The sequence below is a fragment of the Zosterops lateralis genome, assembly GCF_965231275.1.
Source record: "Zosterops lateralis genome assembly, chromosome: Z".
NCBI classification, from domain to species: domain Eukaryota; kingdom Metazoa; phylum Chordata; class Aves; order Passeriformes; family Zosteropidae; genus Zosterops; species Zosterops lateralis.
Window position 1 is genome coordinate 33,980,938 of NC_139800.1, and position 19,998 is coordinate 34,000,935.

General features: G+C 39.3%; 1 protein-coding gene across 3 annotated transcripts in view; it reads left to right on the forward strand.

Annotated features, from left to right (window-relative positions):
- Positions 1 to 5,924: 5,924 nt before the first annotated feature.
- Positions 5,925 to 19,998, forward strand: part of DENND4C (DENN domain containing 4C) — a 71,703-nt gene continuing 57,629 nt past the window's right edge. For 2 of the 3 annotated variants that reach the window (XM_083883666.1, XM_083883668.1), the window contains exon 1: positions 14,913 to 15,050. The gene's annotated coding sequence lies outside the window, so the exon portion shown is untranslated. Of the gene's footprint in view, positions 5,937 to 14,912; positions 15,051 to 19,998 lie in introns of those variants that run through there. The other variant, XM_083883667.1, reaches the window with a different exon arrangement.

The following is a 19,998-nucleotide window of genomic DNA, read 5'->3' on the forward strand; positions in this document are numbered from 1 at the left end:
GGAAGGATAAAGTCAGAGGATGCCTGATGCCATGTAGCTCCCAGACACCTAGGTTCTTAGCCAAAGACCCTCACAACAGTAGTCCCCAGCCACATCCCTACTCCCTTCCCAGAAAGCATTTTGCACTCCCTCAGTGTAGCAACAAGAATTGTTCCTTCTCTAATTCTGAAATAAAAACAGAAATACATGGATACATGTATTACAGGATACATGTTTTAAGCTGAAGCTATATATGACAAGGATTTTATGTTTATCTCATCTGTGTAGGTCATGGATTAAATTACTAAAGGCAGAGAGAAATATAATTATATTGTTTATGTTTACTTGCCTCCAATTCTTTTTCCCTTGTGTCCTGTTTCTCTTGTGTTTGGCTTTCTAGGACCATGCCCATTTCCAGCAGTATCTCTGAGATTCAACAAGGAACATCCTATTAATATTGACAAGGTCTATCTTTTATCGTTCTGTTAAGCGTGGATAAAATAACAAATTAATTTGTCTCAGTGTTATGCATTTCCAGTCAGTGCTCAGAGGACCAATTAATGACCAGTTTAGTAGGATCTATTTTATAAAATAACTGAGGTAAATGTTGGATTTAATCATAGATACTGAAACCAAAGAAAGTTATTAACTCATATGGCCTTCTTTAGACTACACACAAATAAACAATGCTGCCCCAAAAAAGCATCTAGAAATTAAATACTTTTTTTCAGTGGGTTGCATTACTTATTATTACACAGTAAGAAACTACATCTTATTTCACATCTGAGTTTCATAGAATCCTAAGATGTCTTGGGTTGGAAGGGACCTGAAATATCATCTATTTCCAAACACCCTGCTGTGGAGAGGGATGCCTTTCTCTAGAACATGTTGGTCAGAGCCCATCCAGCCTGGCCCTAAACACTTCTAGGGATGGGGCATCTACAATTCCTCTGGAAAACCTGTGCCAGTGCCTCACCACCCTCACAGTAAAGAATTTCTTCCCAATATCTAATATCTAAATCTGCTCTTGGTTTGAATATGTTTCCCCTTGTCCTGTCACTACATGCTCTTGTAAACAGTCTCTCTCCATCTTTCCCATAGGCACCCTTCAGGTACTGGAAGGCTGTAATTAGGTCGCTCTAAAGCCTTCTCTTCTTGAGGTTGAACACTCAAAATCCTCTCAGTCTCTTCTCTGGTGCTCCATTCCTCCCCTGGACTCTGCTACATGTCCATGTCCTTCCTGTGCTGGGACCCCAGAGCTGATGCAGCCCTGCCGGTGGGTCTCAGCAGAGCAGAGCAGAGCAGAGGGGCAGAATCCCCTCTCTGGCCCTGCTGCCCACGGTGCTTTGGATGCAGCCCAGGACACGTTTGGCTTTCTGGGCTGTGAGTGCTCATGGCTGGGTCATGTCCAGCCTCTCCTCCACCTGCTCTCCATCTGTTCATCTTCAAACCTGTATTTATTCCAGGGATTTCCCCAACCCAGATGCAATTTATATTCCAGACATTATTTTTTGTTTCTTTTCTCTAAATTAAAAGGTCCTATTTAGTCTTTGTGAAGGTACCTGTTTATTTCAATCAAGTCAACCCAGACCTTTTGATAAACTGAGCAAGTTTTTGCTCAAGAAAAAGTTTTCTCATTTCTAAGAAGTGAGTTTTCTTGGAAAATACATTAAAAAATGAGGTTATGGTACTAAAACCAGCCATTAAGACCTAAGTAAGTACCTACAGTTAAGAAGTCAGGTTAGGTAAGTGAGGGACAAAGTGAGTCGGCATAAACTGACCTGAACTTTAAAACAGAATTTATGTTCAGAGATATTCCTATTAGGACAGGATCAATTATCTCAGTGATTACAGGTGGAACAAAAATCACCTAAATCACAAATCTGAGTACACCTAAAAAATTACTGTCTTCTGTGCCTTTTTGCTCACATGGACTGATTAGTAACAGCAACAGTAACAGCATATAGAGCCTTCTGTTAGTATAGAGAAGTGACTGTTGTATGACAGCTGACCTAGGAACCTGCTAAAAGAATCCAGAGCCAAATCTAACAGCAAAAAACACACAGAAGTGAGTCCTAGCAAAAACAGACATTGCAACAATCTTGTGCTTTCTGAAACCCCCATTTTCTACATGCAACCAGAATCAAGAGGTATCATGATCAATACTTTTTACAGGAATAACCTTTTTTTCCAACTACTGAGGACTTACATAAGAAGTAATACTTGAGGGAATCATAACCATTTTGAAAACAATTCTAAGACCCATTGCCTTCTAAGCTGGACACAGAGAGATGCTAACTGAGAGCTTTTACACGGAAAGGGAACATGATATTTTTCAGAAAAATATACTGAGAAAGCCTTTGAAAGATAAATATCTCCAAAAATCATGCCATATCTTATGCAGGAAAGATCAAGATAACCAGATTTTTAAAAATTAATAATTTCAATGTATTCTTGAATTTAGGCCTGTATTTTAAGCAGCATATATTATTCATTTAAAAATAATTAACATGAAGAAAGGGATCCTTATCCTCCCCTGCAGGTATTCATGATGACCTTTCCAGCAAGAATAGCTAAGTTAGGTTTTGATCTTGTAACACAGTAACAACTAGCAAAAAATTTATAATACTGGATTGAAATTGTGACACTTTCAGACAATATAGTGGTTTTGCAAACTATAGGTTTGCTGAAATACAATTACAGGATACATGTTTTAAGCTGAAGCTATATATGACAATGATTATATGTTTATCCCATCTCTGTAGGTCACTGATTAAATGACTAAAGCCAGAGAGAGCCTGTGAATATTCAGTTCCCACCCATACCATACAGTCTGAGCAAATAAACTGTGAAACATAACCAGCTACACAGTAAAAACCACTTAGATTCAGAGCTTTCTGTCTTATATGGAATTGCAGATCCCAGCTATAACTGTTAAAAGTAAATTGTGATCTTCCACATATTACAATGATAGCATTACCTTACCAATTTTTAACAGATTGCTATCAGCAGAACTCCCTGGGGCAGCAGGCAACCAACCCTTTATTCATTTTCACTACCCCCTTTACAGACCCTACTCCTACCGTCAATTCCAAAAGCCAGAGAAAACGAAGGGTCTCTGATGGCATTTCCATAATTCATATTACTGGAGGCAACAACAGGATTAAGGAATTAAATCTTCCAGTAATTATGAAGAAATTTGAAATTGTTCTGTCAGAAATATGAAAAGGGAAGGTACTTCTATTCCCAAGGACTCAAAATAAACAAATTATTTGCTCCAATGAGTTTAAAGGATCAGGCCTACCTGGAGTATAACTTTGGTAATTGGTGATTAATCAGAGTCAAGACAATTTTTGAAAACTATCCAAAACTACATTGAACAGAGGGAGATTTTTTGCTACTCAGATAGAAATGAAACAGAATGATTTGCTATAACAAAAAAAATCTTAAATTATTGGTTTTCAGGGTCAGTAACAAGCTGTCTGACACATGCATGATTTAGAGGATTATTTTGGAAAAAAAAAAAAATTATGGTTAGATTATCTGCTTTGGTTAAAAGACAAAAAGGAGCAGAATGGATCTAGAAACTCATGGTATTCCAGGGAAAAAAACCCCAACCCGTTATTTCTTTAGATGCAAGGATCAGAATTAACCTCTCTGGGTGAAACAGGTTCAAAACCACATAAATTAGCTGCCTTTATCTTAGCCTCATTCCTTCCTTTGGATGGGTGGAATTTAAGGATGGCACGAACAATACCATGACTAAGTGCTACCAAAAGGATGGTAATCTCATTTTTTTATGGCAGATCTACTACTCAGTGACTTTTTAGGGTACTTTACTCAATCAAGAATTCAGAAAAAAAAAATTAACACATTAAAACACTCCTTGAGCTTCCTAGTCAGTTATTGAATAAAACCAGAGTAGTGGAACATTTGATGGATGTCAGAGTAGCTGAAATCTGCAGCCAGAAAGGGAGACAGCTTAGGGTAGAACCAAATAGAGTACTATAGTGTAGTTCCTCTTGGAAGAGACTTACAATAATAATTTAGTCCAACTGCCTGACCACTCCCAAGCTGACTAAAAGCTAAAGTCCTTTATTGATGGCACCATCCAAAACCCCCTTAAACAGTGACAGGCTTAGGGCATTGACCACTTCTTTCAGGAGTCAGTTCCAGTGTTTGACCACCCTCTTTGTAAAAAAATGCTTCTCAGTGCTCAGTCTAAAGTTCCCTAGTGCTGCTTTGATTCATTCCCATTCAGCCTGTTGCTAGGCCCCAGAGAGACGAGATCAGCACCTCCCTCTCCACATCCCCTCCTCAGGAAGCCGTTCAGGGCAATAAGGTCACCCCTCAGCCTCCTCTCCTCCAAACTAGACAAACTCAGAGTCCTCAGCTGCTCCTCAGAGGACATTCCTTCCCAGCCCTTTTGCCTCTTTTTCCCCTCCTCTGGACATATTTAGGGACCTTCACATCCTTTTTGAACTGTGGGGCCAGCACTGCACACAGGACTCAGGGTGAGGCCACACCACGGCTGAATCCAGCAGGATGATCCCAAGCACAGCTGGTGCTGCTGTGTCTGATGCAGCCTGGGATGGGGTTTGCCCTCCTGGCTGCCCGCGCACACACTGCTGACTCACCCTGAGCTGCTGCCCACCAGCACCCCCAGATCCCTCTCTGCAGGGCTGCTCTACACACACTCCTCTGCCAGTCTCTACTTGTGTTCAGTGTTCCTCCAGCCCAGGTGCTGAATGTGGTTTTTGCTCTTGTTAGACATCATGACACTGATTATTTTCCAATGCTCTGATATTCCCAGGTTGCTCTGCATCCAAGGAGTCCCCCAAGAGAGCAAATAGCAAACTCCAATTCGGTATCATCAGCAAACATACAAAATGTGTGTTCAGCTCCTTCCTCCTGATCACAGATAAAAACATCAAACAGTACTGGCCCCAGAATTGAACCTTGAGGAAAATCACTGATGAGCCGCTGCCAGCCAGATGTAGCCACACTGACTGGTACCCTTTGAGCTCTGCCCTTCAGCCAATTCTTCACCCACTACACTGTGAACCTGCTCTTCTCACAGCTTGTCCAGAAGGATGCTGCAAATACCAAAACCCTCACTAAAATACAGAAAAAACTGTGTCTGCCATCTTCCGTTCACCCAAGGTAAGTTCCTCTATAACACCACACTTTTTTCAGAAAATGTGACAAGCACTATCTAGTTAATCGAGAGTCACCTACGAAGTGCACAGGCTCATCGGTGCAGGCAGCCGGAATGCTCACGGCCATACAAGGATAAGCTGAGGTGATTTGGTGTGTTCAGCCTGGAGGAGCCTGGGACAGGCCTCACCAAAGCCCACAGGCTCCTCATGAGAGGAACTGCAGGGCGGGCACTGATCTTCTCTCCGGGGAATAGCGACAGGACCCGAGGGAATGATACGATACTGTTTCAAAGTGTGTTTAGGTTGGGTATCAGGAAAAGGTTCTTCACCCCGAGAGTGGCTGGAACAGGCTCCCCAAGCCTGCACCAAGCCCGACAGAGTTTAAGAAGCAATTAGACAATGCTCTCGGTTTGATTCTTGGAGCTGTCCGATATAGGACTAAGAACTGAACCTCGATGATCTTGCGGGTCTCTTTCAAATCAGCATATTCTGTGATCGCCAAGTTTCCCTTCCTACTACCACCCACCCCCTACCGCAGCCGGGGGGGGAAGGGCCCCTGAGGGGACTCGGGGCCGCTCCCCCGGCGCCCCCTGCCGGCGCCCCCTGCCGCCGCCCCGCCGCTCCCGGCCCGCCGCCGCCGCCTCCTTTCGGGGCGGGCCCTGCACCCGCCTGGAGGCGTCGGAGGGGGAGAAAACATGGTGGCCGCTTCCTTCTCAAACAGGAGCGGTGACGGGCGCGGCGGCTCCTGAGGCAGCGGCGGGGCGGGGGCGGCGCTCGAGGGGCAGGGGCCGGCGGCAGGTGAGCGGCCGCGGCAGGGCGGGAAGGAGGGAGGGAGGGGGGACAGGAGGGGAGAGGGAGAGGAGGGGAGGCGGCCTGACAGGCGGGAGCGGAGGGAGGCGGGCGACCCGCCGGGTCCGGCGCCGCTCCCGCCTGGGCGTGGGAGCCCCTCTCCGAGCCCCGACTACACGGCTCCTTCCTTCCCCTCCAGCGCGTCCGGAGGAGACTCCCCTCCTCGCCGGACAGGCAGGGAGGCTCGGGGTGTTCCCGGTCTGCTCGGTCCCGGGAAGGGCTCCTGCCCTGACCTGCCCCGGCAGAGCTTTTGCGCCGGGGCTCGTCCCTAACCCGCTCTGCGCGGCCGGGAGGGCGGAGGCGCTTTCTGGACTTTTTCACTGTAATTGTTACCGCGATAATTGTTACTTTCCCCGCTGCCGTCGGGCGCGGCCGCCCCGGGCAGCGCGGGGCTCTCCAGCGGCGCAGGTGGCAGGCGCTGCAGGTGAGTCCCGGGGCACCTCCCTCCTCTATTTCTCCATTTTCCTCTCCTTTTCCATGCCCCGGCTCCTCCCCTAAGCTCCGGCCTCAGCGGGTTAACCCTTCCGGGGGTCTGTGCCGAACTGGGATCGTCACCGGCTGTTGGAAGGGTGTTGGGATAACAGGGATCGTCCTGGCTTAGTCACGCTGGTATTTTGGAAGCTGATAGTATCAGGGAGACGCTTGAAGTACTGAAAGTGTGAGAACAAGGAAAGCTACATGCGTAACTTTCAATCAGTCTGTGTGTCACCTGTGGATATCTCGTGTGTCTTTGCTGCAGGCCCGGTAGCCCGTGGAGCAGAAAGATCTGAGGTGTGCTGGGGCTTTCGTGAGTCGACTAGTGGAAACATATTCACAGAAACATTAAATATGATGTAAGCTGATTAAATCTGCTGTTAATGCCTGACACAGTCGTCAAAAGTGTTGGAGCACAACTCTGTTGTTGATTTTGCAGTCTCAGAAGGGATGCAAAAACTGAACATTATATTAATTCTAAATTTAATGTCAGTTCTCTACCAATCTTTTTAATGCTGTTAAGTCCTCTTCCCTTGTTCAGATCAAACAAGTTGCAGACATGGACTGTTGTGCTGCTGTCAAACAATGCCTGTGGCTAAACTTTTATATCTGCATGAGGGCAAGACAAACAACAAACAGGACATTTCATTTGACTTTTTTTGTGTAGGTTGTATTAGTGTGACTTCTCTAATATCTTCTTGGCTTACTATGGAGTTTTTAAACTTCATAGTTGTTTAAAGTTTAGGTAAATTTGAGCCTGCGCGTGGATGTGTTAATAAAAAGATAATTATTTGCCCTTAGTTTTGTTGGCTGTTTCTTTGTGGGGACCAAACATAAAGTTAGTAAAAGTTTTTGCATCACTCTTTTTATGGTGGCATATTAGGAGTTAAGGCTGTAAATGTTTTGTTCTTGTGGAAAAAATTAATAGTGGAATGCAAATTACTTCATATCTGTTTGGAAAATGGAAGAATTTATATTTGGTGGGGTTTTTTCTTTCTTTTTTTTTTTTTTTGGAAAGCAGTCATGACCCGACTTAAGTGATTAACCAGACTACTAACCAGCCATTCTAACATATATATTTAAAATTCTTCCCATAAAGGACACAAACTAAAAAAACATAACTGTTAGTTTGTGAATGTTTGTATTATAAATATGACTGAAGTGGGTTTTATTTTTTTTTTTTTTTAAAGAATTGGCTGGCAGGCTGCTTTTTTATCATTCCACTGGATATGAAATGCTAATAGTGCATGTCTGTCTTGAGCAGTCCAAGGAAGTTTAGTAGAAACTAGAAATATAAATATTAGCTTGCCTACATGAGTTCTGACATCGATTACTACTAAAATCTCAATGTCTGAATCTTTTAAAGAAGAAATCTTACAAATTATGATGGGCATTTTCCTAAGTACTTATCTGTAAGTTTAACGTTACATTTGTCTATTTATTCTTCAGTTAAGATTGGTCCCTTCATAGCCCAAAGTACAGTAATGACATCTTTTTGGACCACCTTTTACGTATTTCTTTTCTTACTTGAAGACTCTGTGTGTGATTTCTTTCTTTAATCAACCTTTACATAGATTTCATTGAAAACAAAAAACCAACTTGAGTAAAATTTGAATATTAAATGTTGGTATGTATAACATTACTCCGACTCAACATATATTAAATTCGCATTTGGAGTGGCAGTGCTACATATTGTTGGAATGCAGTTCTAGAAGTGGTATCTTTTTAAGCTTAGTTCTTCTTTAGGTCTGCGTTTCACCAGTGGAGAATTGATTTTGGAATTCAACCTCCATATGCTTTAAGGAAAAATATGTTCAAGTGTTCATCTTGACACACCATCTGCTTAAAAAATTGCCTGAAAATGCAATAGGGGAAAAGTCTTAGTAGAAAGGAAGATAGGAAAGATATATTGACAAAGTTGTAAGAATAAGGTAAGATTGTCTTTTGACTGTTATGTCTCCCTCTTAAGGTTTCAGATAAATGTCAGTGGCACCTGTAGCTATAGAGAGAGTAGTGTGCATAAAGGCTATCTTGTTGGGGGGCCCTCGTACTGGTTTCTTGGCCTTCTGACTGAAATAACAACAAAAAGTACCTGTAACCTCTAAATCAGGTCTTTTTGTCTAAGGGTAGCTTGCATTGTCAAGGGTTATCTTTTTCGTCCTGTGCTGGCTAGTCATCCCAAGGCAAGGATTGCCCACCTTCTGCATGCTGCTTTCTTGGATGATATTCAGGATACTGGAGGTCTTGGCATAGGTGACCTGTAAAATAATTCTTGGGGGTCATACTCATAGTTACTAAGTTGTTTCCCACGTGACTTGCCAGATAGTTTTCCATACTGCTTATTCAGATCTGTAAAATGAAAATCAGTTTGCTGCACTTGCATAATGAGACCTGTTTTCCTCCTGTAGTGCTTCAAACAGTAAACTGAATGTTTTAGGTTTTTTATCTGCTTTGGAATTTCTGGTTTGCTACAAAAATAATCCCTCTGTTAAAGTTGTTTTCCAAGGTAGTACAGAAATGTGATGCTGCTTCTTTTCCATCTGATAAAAAGGTAGTGTTGTTGGAAATGCTACACCCCCGTAATGATAATGACAGTGTTTCATTTTGTGAATTTGTGGAAATAAAGGCTCACAGTTATGACCTCTGTTCTTAGAACCGAAGTAACTTTGTTTAGGACAGTTTCTGGAGTGCAACATAGTTTTTGGTGCAGTCAGGTTAGTTTCACGTTCAGTTAATTCTTGTGCATCTGTCACAAAATGTGAGCATGTAGACTTAGTTATTCTGAAGTTGCAGGAATACAGTTACACTGTGCTCTGCATTCCAAGCTCTGTTTGAGCAGAAAGCTTTGTCTTGGTTATAGTATCTCACTCTAGCTCTTTCTTTCTGCTTACAGACTTTTTGTAAATGTGGTCCTGATCTTTACTGTTTGGTTTGGCATACAGGAAACTTGAAAAGAGTTTTCAGAATTACTAAGATTATGATTATGGTCTCTGTTTAATATGCAACTTTTTTTAATGTTATTTTGTTGTTGTTGTTGTTATTGTTGTTGGGGGTTTTTTTAGCAGCATCTCAGGCTTCTTGATCAAGAGAACAGTGAAAATGTACCCACAGTTTTTTGCTGAATGTTGGCTTGCATGTCGTTAAACATTCCATTTGCTTTGTTTCAGTTAAATGCAGTAGGCCAGTTTTGCCTTACTCTGCTTTCATCTTTGCTTTTAGTGGCACTTCAGTTCCTTTTCTTTATTTATTCTCAAAAAGTCTCTAAAGAGACTTGATGCTTTTCAAGCAAAAACCAAGAGCCTGTGTTCCTCTGCCTAAAGGATATTAAAAATAGTGTAAATCAAGGATTGATGTGCAAATTAAGTTATTCAGTTCTAGCAGCAAAAGCTGCCACAATTTACAAGTGTCTAAAGGAATAGAAGCTTTCATCATCTTGAAACGAAAGTGTTTTCCAGTTGTGAACAAAGGGCAGGTATACCACAAAACGTAATAATTTTTCACCAGAGAGGCAAAACCCCCAACATCCTTGATTTTTCTCTGAACAGCCTCATTTCAGTGATAGCTTTCGTCTTTATAATTAATTTCAGCCTTTGATCAGTAATGCATAAACTCTCTACTGCTGCATTCTTCAGTGCTGCTGTTCCCTTCTGCAAGTCTTTGCAGTGTAGAGGAGTTGACTGCTGAAAGCAACACTTTTTTTTTTTTTTTTTCTTCCCTGTTGAGCAACCCCGTGCTGCTGTTCCTGGTGTCACATAACATGGCTCCAGCCCTTGTTGCTATTCTCTGTGGAAGAAGCTATATTCTCATCCAGATAAGAAACCTGACATAGATAGAAGTCTTGTGATTAAAATATCCTCCTGCCATGTCTATATAATGTGTATATTTTTCTGGTTCAGGAAGGGATAAAAGCATGGTTGAAGTTCGAAGAAAGAGAGCACAACTAGAGGGCAGCTACCTATGAGCAACATAGGAAGAAAAAGGAGTTCAAGGACTTAATTAATGTTTCAGGAAATTCAAGAATTCAAGGCACCTGTAGTTGTATAGTTAAGCCCTAAGGCTTCTGTAGGATAGCCATCTTGGTCTAAGAGAAGGTTACAGAAAAAAAATATAAAGTAAAACACTGAGTCACAGCAATAGATTATTCATTTAGTTACTCTAATCATCAAAAGAGAATATTGCAGAATATGGACACCAATGTGGTCAGTTCTCAATAGCTGATCAGTCAGCTGTCCTTGGAAATAGCAGCAGCAGCTTGCCTACACTACAGAGTCATTTTTACCTGTGTTTTCACAGCTGAGCATGAAATCTCATAATAACATTTCAAGTAATTAATGATCCTAGTGACAATGTAGAATTTTGGGTATCTAGCTGGAAGGGGCAGAAAATTGTTGTAGTTGCAGATAATATGAGCTTAAGTATGCTGAGGTGGATTTTTTTGCAGCATAAATAATACCTTTTGCAGGTTTCCTTGAAACAAATCCTAAAAAATAAGCCATGTCTTTGCCAGAGGATATGCTTTCGAGGAGATGGACAACTTGAGAAATATTTAATATATGTAAAACATATGTGTCTTGTCCCTGTTAGGGAGCTGAAGCTGTCAAAGATATGACTGAAAAGCAACATTGACTGAAGTTAATTTTAGCTTAAGGAGACTCAAGTTTCTAAGCTTTCTTCTTCCCCTGTTATCCATCACCTTCTTTTTAGGGAGTAATTCCCAATGAAAGCCTAACTTTAGGTGCCCTCAATTACCAGCTGAAGCTCCTCTTCCAATTCCTGCAGAAGGAATATGGGAAGGCTAACCCTATGAAGTTTAGTTTTCTGTTCTCTAAACATTCTGAAATGTTTATGTATTCAATATATATACTAAATGTAAGGTACAACATACATTTAGGAGTAAAATTTGGATTTGGCCGGAGAGAAAGAGCACACGTACTTTATAATAAAAGTCTCAAAGTCATGAAACCACTGTGATGTGGTTTGCTAGTGCTTGGGAGGAGTTTGCCTCTTACAGGTCACATCCAGGTTTGTTTTCAGTTCTGAATATTCAAAGGTCAACAGGACATAAAAGATAAAATTTTGTAACTGCATAAATGTGTTACTATTTTCTCAAAGTCTTGCTGAAACCAGAAAAAGCAAGTATATATGTCTCTCCTACAGTATTTGACTCAAAGTGATTTCTTGCAGTTAGACTCATCAGTGAAAGACTTGATTTTTTTCTTGCCTTAAATTCTTGCTTAACCTTGTGGATCCATCCTTCCTTCGCTTTTTTCTTTTCACTTTTTGCTATGTCTTAATAATAAATAAGTAAGTAGTAATTCTCTCTGTACAAGACTGTTCTTTTTTTTTTTTTTTTTTTTTTTTTTTTTTTTTTTTTTTTTTTTTTTTTGTGAATAAAGTAGAGACATACCACTAAAATTTTCTAATACTAATCAACAATGTATGCAAACCTGGAGTGGTACTGGTATAAGAAAATCTCAAGCCTTAAGTAGAACAGATTTTGCAAACCAAGAATTTGTTTTGGTAGTGATGGCGTTCTTTCACAGGGGTTTATATTAGAATACCTATATGACTCTGAAGGGCAGAATTCTTTTGTGGACTTCTGGCTATGCTAGCACAATTCTTTTGTGGACTTCTGGCTATGCTAGCACAATTCTAGGAATAAAGCAGATGTACCTTACACATGATAAAGGGAGAAGTATGTAATTCAAGATTGGGTAGATGAAATATCAAGTTCACCTTTGAAAAAAGGCATGGTACACAAGCTTTCTTGCTACACATGCTTTCTTAGAAGGCCAGTGTCATTTCAAACCCTGGTACGTGTGCTTTGCTGTGTTTTTGCTTTGAACTTTGTTTGTGGAAATCTACTTGTAAGATAATTATATGTGAATGCTTGAAGTTCTTTTGGATTATGATGACTCATTCACTGTGAATGTAATGACTAATGTGACTTTTCAGTTTATTTTAAAGAAAACAGAACGAATCCTGTTCAAAGATGTTTACAGATTTCCTTTTTTTTCTTCTGTGAGATTCAGATGTACAGTGCATTATACATACACGTCTTCTTCTTAGTCTTTTTGATCCAGCTGGTTCTGCTGGGAATAAAAGATCTTATTTACTCAGTCACTCCTCTAATTTGGAACTGTTTTTCTAGTTGTATTAGTAGCCAGACAATTCACAGATCTGAGGAGGGAAACTGCTTTGATCCTCAAATGTCTAATTGTCTGTTGTGGCTTTTTAAAATTCTCACCTTTAACTAGCGTGCTTTCTAGTTTGAATGTCTGAGTTGAAATATTTTGCATTTGAGTTGTTCAGGTTAAGTGTAAAAAAATGTAAAAGTTACTCCATTTATATTCCTACTCCCCTTGTCTCTATGGAGCATTGATACTGCCCTAGACCTGGCTGAGGTTAAAAAAAAGTATGTAAAAAATGAAAACTATCATAAAGGACAGAGTTATGCTCTTTCTTTTGAGCAGGGCCTAAAATGATGGTACTTCATTTCTAAGGTAAATCCTCAGACTCCACAACTGTCATCCCGCCTGTCCCTTCCAAGTGCCAGCAGTATGGTAAAGTGTACAGTGGAGCAGTATCACTGTAGGAAAAAGAGGATGTTCCACTGCTGAATACTTGGGAGCACATTGTGGGGGCTGGGATAGGTGTTTGGCCTTTTGGTAGTTTTGGTTGATTGTTTTTCATTTGGGATTTATTCTGGTTGGGGAGGGTTTGAGGGAGTTATTTTGGTGGTTTTGTTGTTTTGGGGCTTGAGGTTTTTTTGGTTGGTTTGGTTTTTTTGTTTTGGGTTTTTTTTGCAAAGGAGGAAATAGTTAATTCCACTTCACCGTGTGCAGAAAAATGAATATAAGGCATCTCAAATGTTTTGTGCATGCTACAGTAAATGAGCTTTGGGACTGTCCTGTTTTGTAAATCATGGGGGATCTAATCTTGGGATTTCCAAAAAATTTGGAAAAGTATAAGATCAGTTCTCTAAGTAAATCAAATTAATTAATTCCTAAATGGTTAAACTTGAAATAGGAATGTTAGCAATTGCAAATTGTATTCATGATAGTCATGGTCTCCTTTAGGAAACCAGGGGGTTTTATTTTAAACATATTACTAAACCAGTTACTGAATCCAGAAATGTATTATGTGTCAAAAAACAGTAAAAAACCCCCATAAAAACAAGCATGAAGAATATTTTAAATAGGAAGACAATGGCAGGTGTTAAATTATGACAGAAATTAATGGTATGCTCTTGGCAATGATTTGACTTCTACTGTCTAAAATTGTTACAGTTTATGCCAGAAAATCAAGTTCCCTTGTATTTTGTCCCTCCCTATTTTGTCTGAGAACTTCACAGTGTGTTGAGTAATACAGTATAGGTATTTTGAGTATCGTATGATGATATTAAGAGAAGGCTCAAAATAGGTGTAATGTCAGACTTCGTATTTATCATGTCTGGTGTGCGTGTTAGGACTTCATGACAGAGAATCTCAAGCTTGCTACCCTTGATAGCTTTTTTTCATGTTTGAGGAAAATATTTATTGACACATATGTCTGTATAAGTAGTATACTGCTGCAGCTTAAGACCAAAAGCATGAATATTCTAACTGCTGTCAAGTGTGTGGTTTGGACTTAATTTTAAGATGTCTTGGCAAACTAGAGTTTCTTAATGAGGAGCTGGCAAGGGGATTAAAAGACAGACTTTTGAAGTGTTAATAGGCTCCCACCAAGCTTGAAGTGCAGCTGAGGAAGAATGAAAATGCTGAAGCCGAGTGGTTTGAGGCTGGTTATCATAGGCCAACCAGAAATGGGAATCATACCTCTTGATAGGCACAAGAAAAATTCAATGGGGTGGGGATAGGCTGCAGGGCTGCATGTGTCAGTAAAGCAGCCTGGGTTTTGTGAAGGTAGTGAAGCTGTCAATGGGGAAACCTACAGAGAAGAAAGATGTCTTTCTGCAGTGGTGGTTTTTTACCAAAAGACAAAAGCCAAGGAAAATTGTGTTCTTCAAAACCAGTGAGTGGCTTTTTCACTCTGGTTTTGTAGAGGCCTTTGATGATGATTTCAAGTGACATACGGCTGGTTGTACATGGCTAACAGAAATTAAATCAAATCATGATTCTATGATCTCTGCTTGTGGAGACTCTGGCAAAGTAATATCAATGTTAATACTTAACAATTTCAATGCTTAGTAGAGAGAGCAATAAGAAAAGGAATATCTCTGATTCTTATAAATTACTTGGAGTAACCTCTCAGGTGAATTTGAAACAACATTCTTTCTTCTCTCCTTTGACCTCTCAAAACCAAATCATAGTCCCCACTCACCTCAACCAAAATGGCACTGAAATAACTACAAAAAAGCAATCTTAGAGATTTGGCGTCCCAGAAGAAATTTAATGTCTGGACTTTTTGTCTTTTGACTTCTTCTTTACTGTTTTGTTTTTGTTTCAGGCTACTATATTTGGCTTTTTTCCCAAGAAGTTTCCAATTACAGAAAGAGTTCTCTAACAAAGAATGTTTCCAGGGCAGCAGATGTTTCACTCATTACATAATACTGAGCATGGCTAACCTTTAAAGCTTTCAACTGGGGCAGTAAGTGCATTTTATAAAGTACTTTTCTTGCTCTGAGAACTATGTTGTTGTTATTATTGTTCTTAAATTTTCTCTTTTGAATTCTTTTTTTTTTGCAGTCTTAGGAGTAGTTGCCATCTTCTGTTATGTGAAAAAGCAGTTACAACACTGATGAAACAAGATTAAACTTGTTTATTAAATGAGTGTAGCTGGACTGCTTGCTCCTTATCATTCTTCATGTCTCGTATCTTCTCTATTTCTGTTTTTAGTCCTTGGCAATATAACTTAATTTACTGGTACCAAACTTGCCTTCATTGGTTCCAGCTGCTTCTCAAAACTGTGTAGGTCAGTTCAGAATTTGAGTTTTGGCCTCCTACATTTATAACTGCTCCAATTTTTATACCATTGGACAACTTGAAATTACTGTTCAATACGAAAACTTGAACTTGTTGAATATTAATATGGTAGAAGTAGCCCAGATAGGTAGTCTGGAGTATGTTGGGTATTTCTTAGATTAGGGTTTGTTTTTTTTTTTTCTCTCAACTTGTAATTTTTCTGAGAGGTAAATTTTCAGACGCCTGAGTGTCCTGGATTACAGGGTGCATTAACTTGGTAATATTTTCAACCATTTTGAATTCATAAGTAGCTATTCAACTTTCTATCCCAAAGCTTTGCTCCTGAAAGCTTTGTTATGTTTGATACAGGCATTTATATAATAACATCATTGCCACTCTGTTTTGTAGCAATGGTAACTTTTTTCCGGCAATCAGAAAAAAATCAGACTGAAAGCACAGTTCTACTTCTTAAGACAGAACCTTAAATTGTTAGTAGATTGCTTTTCTAACTAATTTTAATTTATTAATTATAAACCTGAAAAATTGTGGCTGGTTTCCTCATTTTCTTTGATGATCTTTGCATGCAGGACAGGCAAACATAGCAAATGCAAAAAAAATTCAAGAGAATGGGGAACAAGAATGTATTTTGTTTGAGGCCAAAGTGTTCTCCATTTTTTCTAAAACATGTCTGAAAAGCTGTAAGACCTCTCAGTAACAAAATTGATGTGTAAGTGGCAAACTGTGTATGAGAAAACTAGATATTTATTGTTATGTAATAATCACTTATTACAATACTGGATTTTCAGAGTCAGTTTATTTCATCTTCACCTTTTCTTCCTGTGATGTACACTTTTGTTTCATCTCCAAGCAAATTGGAAAGGAAATCTACATTGGAAGAGCACAGACACCTGTTTCCCATTATATAAATGGTGTGGCTTTTAGTGGCTCTCAGGAAAATGTTAGTAACAAATTGCCAAAAAGAGACACCAAATACCTGTTCAAGTTTTTAAAAACAATGATTGTCTTTGGTCATTGTAGAAATAACAGATAAAGTGTGAAAAACATCTCTGCATTTCCCACTTGTGGTATTCTAAGCTTTGGTATTTGGGTTCTAACTATGGTAATTTGATGTTAAGATTCATTTATTAAATCAATTGATATAATACAGGGTTTTTTTTCAGTATTAACTGTATTAACAGTATGAACTGTATTAATTATGTTTGACATACCAAAAGCTTAATGCAGAAGTGATTTTGTTCTCAAACATTCACAGTCTGCTGCTCTGAGAACCGTTTTTTGTACAGGTGGAGGGAAAAAGCCCTGCTGTGTCATGAGATTTTTTCCAGGCTTGGTGCCTTTGCTTCCCTGGGAGTTACTTATCTGAGTGATTTGCTGTGATACTTCCTACTGGAGTGGCCTGATCTGTTTGGAGTGCTTTAGAAAACTTTACCATCAAGCCTGGTCACCTGCATTTTTTGCCTGATTTTTGTGTCTGTATATAGTCAGAAAACAGTCTGATGCACAAACAGCAACTGCAGAGTCTACTTTTTCTTCTTTACATGTGTTCAAATTTGCAAGAATTTAGCTGTCTGATGCAAAAAACTTGTCTAGATTGTTTTCAGTACCAGACCTTGAACCAGGTTACTTTCTGGATGAAGTTCAATTAACTCAGTCCTAGGTCGTCCTGTAGGAGTGCTTCATTAAAATGTAATTGGCAAGCTTTTTGTCTTTCACCTTGTCCTTAAGTTTATTTTTCCAGTGTTAGAGGCCTCTGTAAGATAATCACCATGTAGGTTGTAATATATTTCAGTTGTGCAATTACAATAGTCTCAAATGTTTACTTGAAAACTGCTAGGAAGGAATGGTCCTGTATTTGCATATTTGTATTGTCAGACCAAAATGCAGGTGACATGCAGCCATTCCTGTTCCACAGCTTGTAGTGTTAAGACAGGTAGAAGGTGGGCAGTGCATCTCTGAAGTGTCAAGTGACTTTAACTGTTACTTTGTTTAATAATTTTCATTATATTCTGATATGCAGTCAAAAAAGGAAGTATTTAAAAACATTTCTGGTTGGTTTTTTTTTTTTTCTTCTTGCTATTGGCTGACTGGCTAACAGTTTATGTACTACTTTTTTTTTTTTTTCTATTTTAATCCTGTTCATTGCTGAGGGTGTGCTGGAAGTAATGTTTGCCTTACCTTGTCTTTTGTTATGCTGTGTATATGTGTGTGCGTACAGATGCACTTTGTAATCTTACACATTGTAAAATGTGCTTCAAAGAACTTATATATAGGTATGTCCATGTGACTTCCCTGTGCGCTGCAAGTGCCATTTCAAGTGTTTAATAACTTCCTTGCTCACTAATTCCCCCCTGAACTCACTTAACTTTGTAGGGTAGTCTATTTTTTAATGTTCCATTCTGTTGTAATTTTAAGTTATCTGTAACGCACATGGAAGGTCTGATTTCTGCTGTGAAAGTGAAGTGGACAAGCTAGAGTTGCACACTTACCTGAGTTGAAATGGGTTTGCTTAAAACTGAGTGTGATATGGACGAGCACAATGATGTGAGTAGTAGGAGTGAAAGGTATGCTGAAACAGATAAGCAACTGTAATTCCAGCTGCAGTACGTTCTCATTGTTAAATGGTAACAATGAGGTTTAGACTTGCTCTGGAAGTGTTCAAGGACATGTTGGATGTGGGTGGATGTGGCTATGGGCAGCCTAGTCTAATGCAAGGTGTCCCTGCCCATGACAGGGAGGTGGAACTAGGTGATGTATAAGGTCACTCTGTTCCCAACCCAAATAATTTTGTGATTCTGATATTTTAAATGTATTCAGAAGAAAGAGTGACAAGCTGAAGGCTTAATGCAGCCCAGCTCTATATCTTTGCTAGGTATGGCAGTGATTTAACTTCTTCAAATAAGTATTTGAAAGCAGCTACAAATCTTGTTTAATTTTTTTTTTCTGTTTTCAGCTTGAACATATGGCTGATACTGTTTATCTCAAGAAGTAGCTCTTGTTTGTTACTTAATGTGCCATTCTGAGGTGTATGTGCATACTATGTAATACTTTTAATGTGCTTTAAGGCACACTTCCAAATTTGCTGATTAAAAGAAATTCTGTGCCGGTCATTTTGTTATAAAATAAAGATTTAGCTGACATCAATGAAGATTCTTTTATACAAAGGGAAAACATTGTTCTTCCCATTCCTTCCCAAACAGTGCTATTTAATCTCAGTACAAGATAAACAGTGGTCTGTGTGAATGAAAAACGAGATGTCTCCCTTCTTTCACACTCCAGGGAAAGTTTCTGTATTTTCAGAATCTGTATACCCTTTTTCTCTTCTGATTAATTAATTGGAAATAATAAAGAACTTGCCTCTGTAAAGATTTCTTCACACAGAAGAAGTTTCTATATTGAGGAGTGAGGTGCCTGTGGTAGTCATTGTGTTGTCTATGAAGTTTTACCTAGGGCAGTGGTTGAGAAACAAAGCTTCTCTCTTGCTCAGATTGCAGCCAATAAGTTTTCCAAGTCTTGCAGATGACATCCTAATGCACTGTCTTCTATCTGTCCAGTAATGTCTATCTTAAATTAATGTAGTAAATTCAGTGTTTTCAGTGATCTTTTGGTCAGTTCATTTTAAAAGTAGATGTCAGAGCAGAGTGCATTTTTTAAACTTCTTTTCTTTCAATAGCCAAGTATAATTCACTTGCTAAGTTAAAGATTTGTACAGAAGTCCTGAGTTAATTTTAACATCTACCTTGCTTAAAATTCTAACTGTGGAGGCTGTTTACAAAATAGGTATTTCAACCCCAGTGAACAAAAAGTGCTGAAGTTATTCTTCAGTCTGGAATAAAACTCATTTCCTGTGCACTCTGGTTACAAAAATATTTCTAGTTATGAAGGGAAGAACTCACCTTTCCAAGTTCTTTAGTCATCTGTGTATGCATGTTACAGGCATGCAAGTACTTTTTAAGTAGTCGTTTCCACACTTCGTAGTTTGTAGGTAATGTCAGTGTGTGAAAGAAGATGCAAGTTTAATAAATTGCAATGTCATATGTTAGCCATTAAACAGTTACAGACATTACTACCTTTTCAGATAGTGGAGTGCTTCCTGAAGTGGAAATTCAAGACTTTTAAGATCAACTTGATTTTTCTGAGTAAAGCTATGCCAGTTGGCCTCCTGGGCCTTGTGCTGGGTTTTCTTGAGGTTAAGGTTAGCACTCCAGTTAGGAGTGAACTGAAAAAATACCCCTTGATATCCACACACACTCTAGATATAACTTTATTTTCTTGGTTTTGTGCATTGAGGTAACAGCATTTGTGACGCTTCTTTCCACGAGCTGAAAGGAATAAGCAATACTCAATGATTTGCCTGCACATAAGCCTTAAAAACAGCTATTTTGGAATCTAGGTCTTATTCTTACTTTGGAGTGAGTATATACATACAGTTTTCCAAGAATGCTGGTTTCTTGTTCATTGAAGGAGTTAGTATTTGTATACAAATTATCAGATTGGTGTTTGTAGCAAACGCTTTGCCTTGGTTGCTTCTGTATGCAGTTTTGCAAAGCTTATGCTTCCTTCTCTTTAAGACGGTTGTCAAAAACTGCATTTAACTGTACAATTTCTTTGTACAC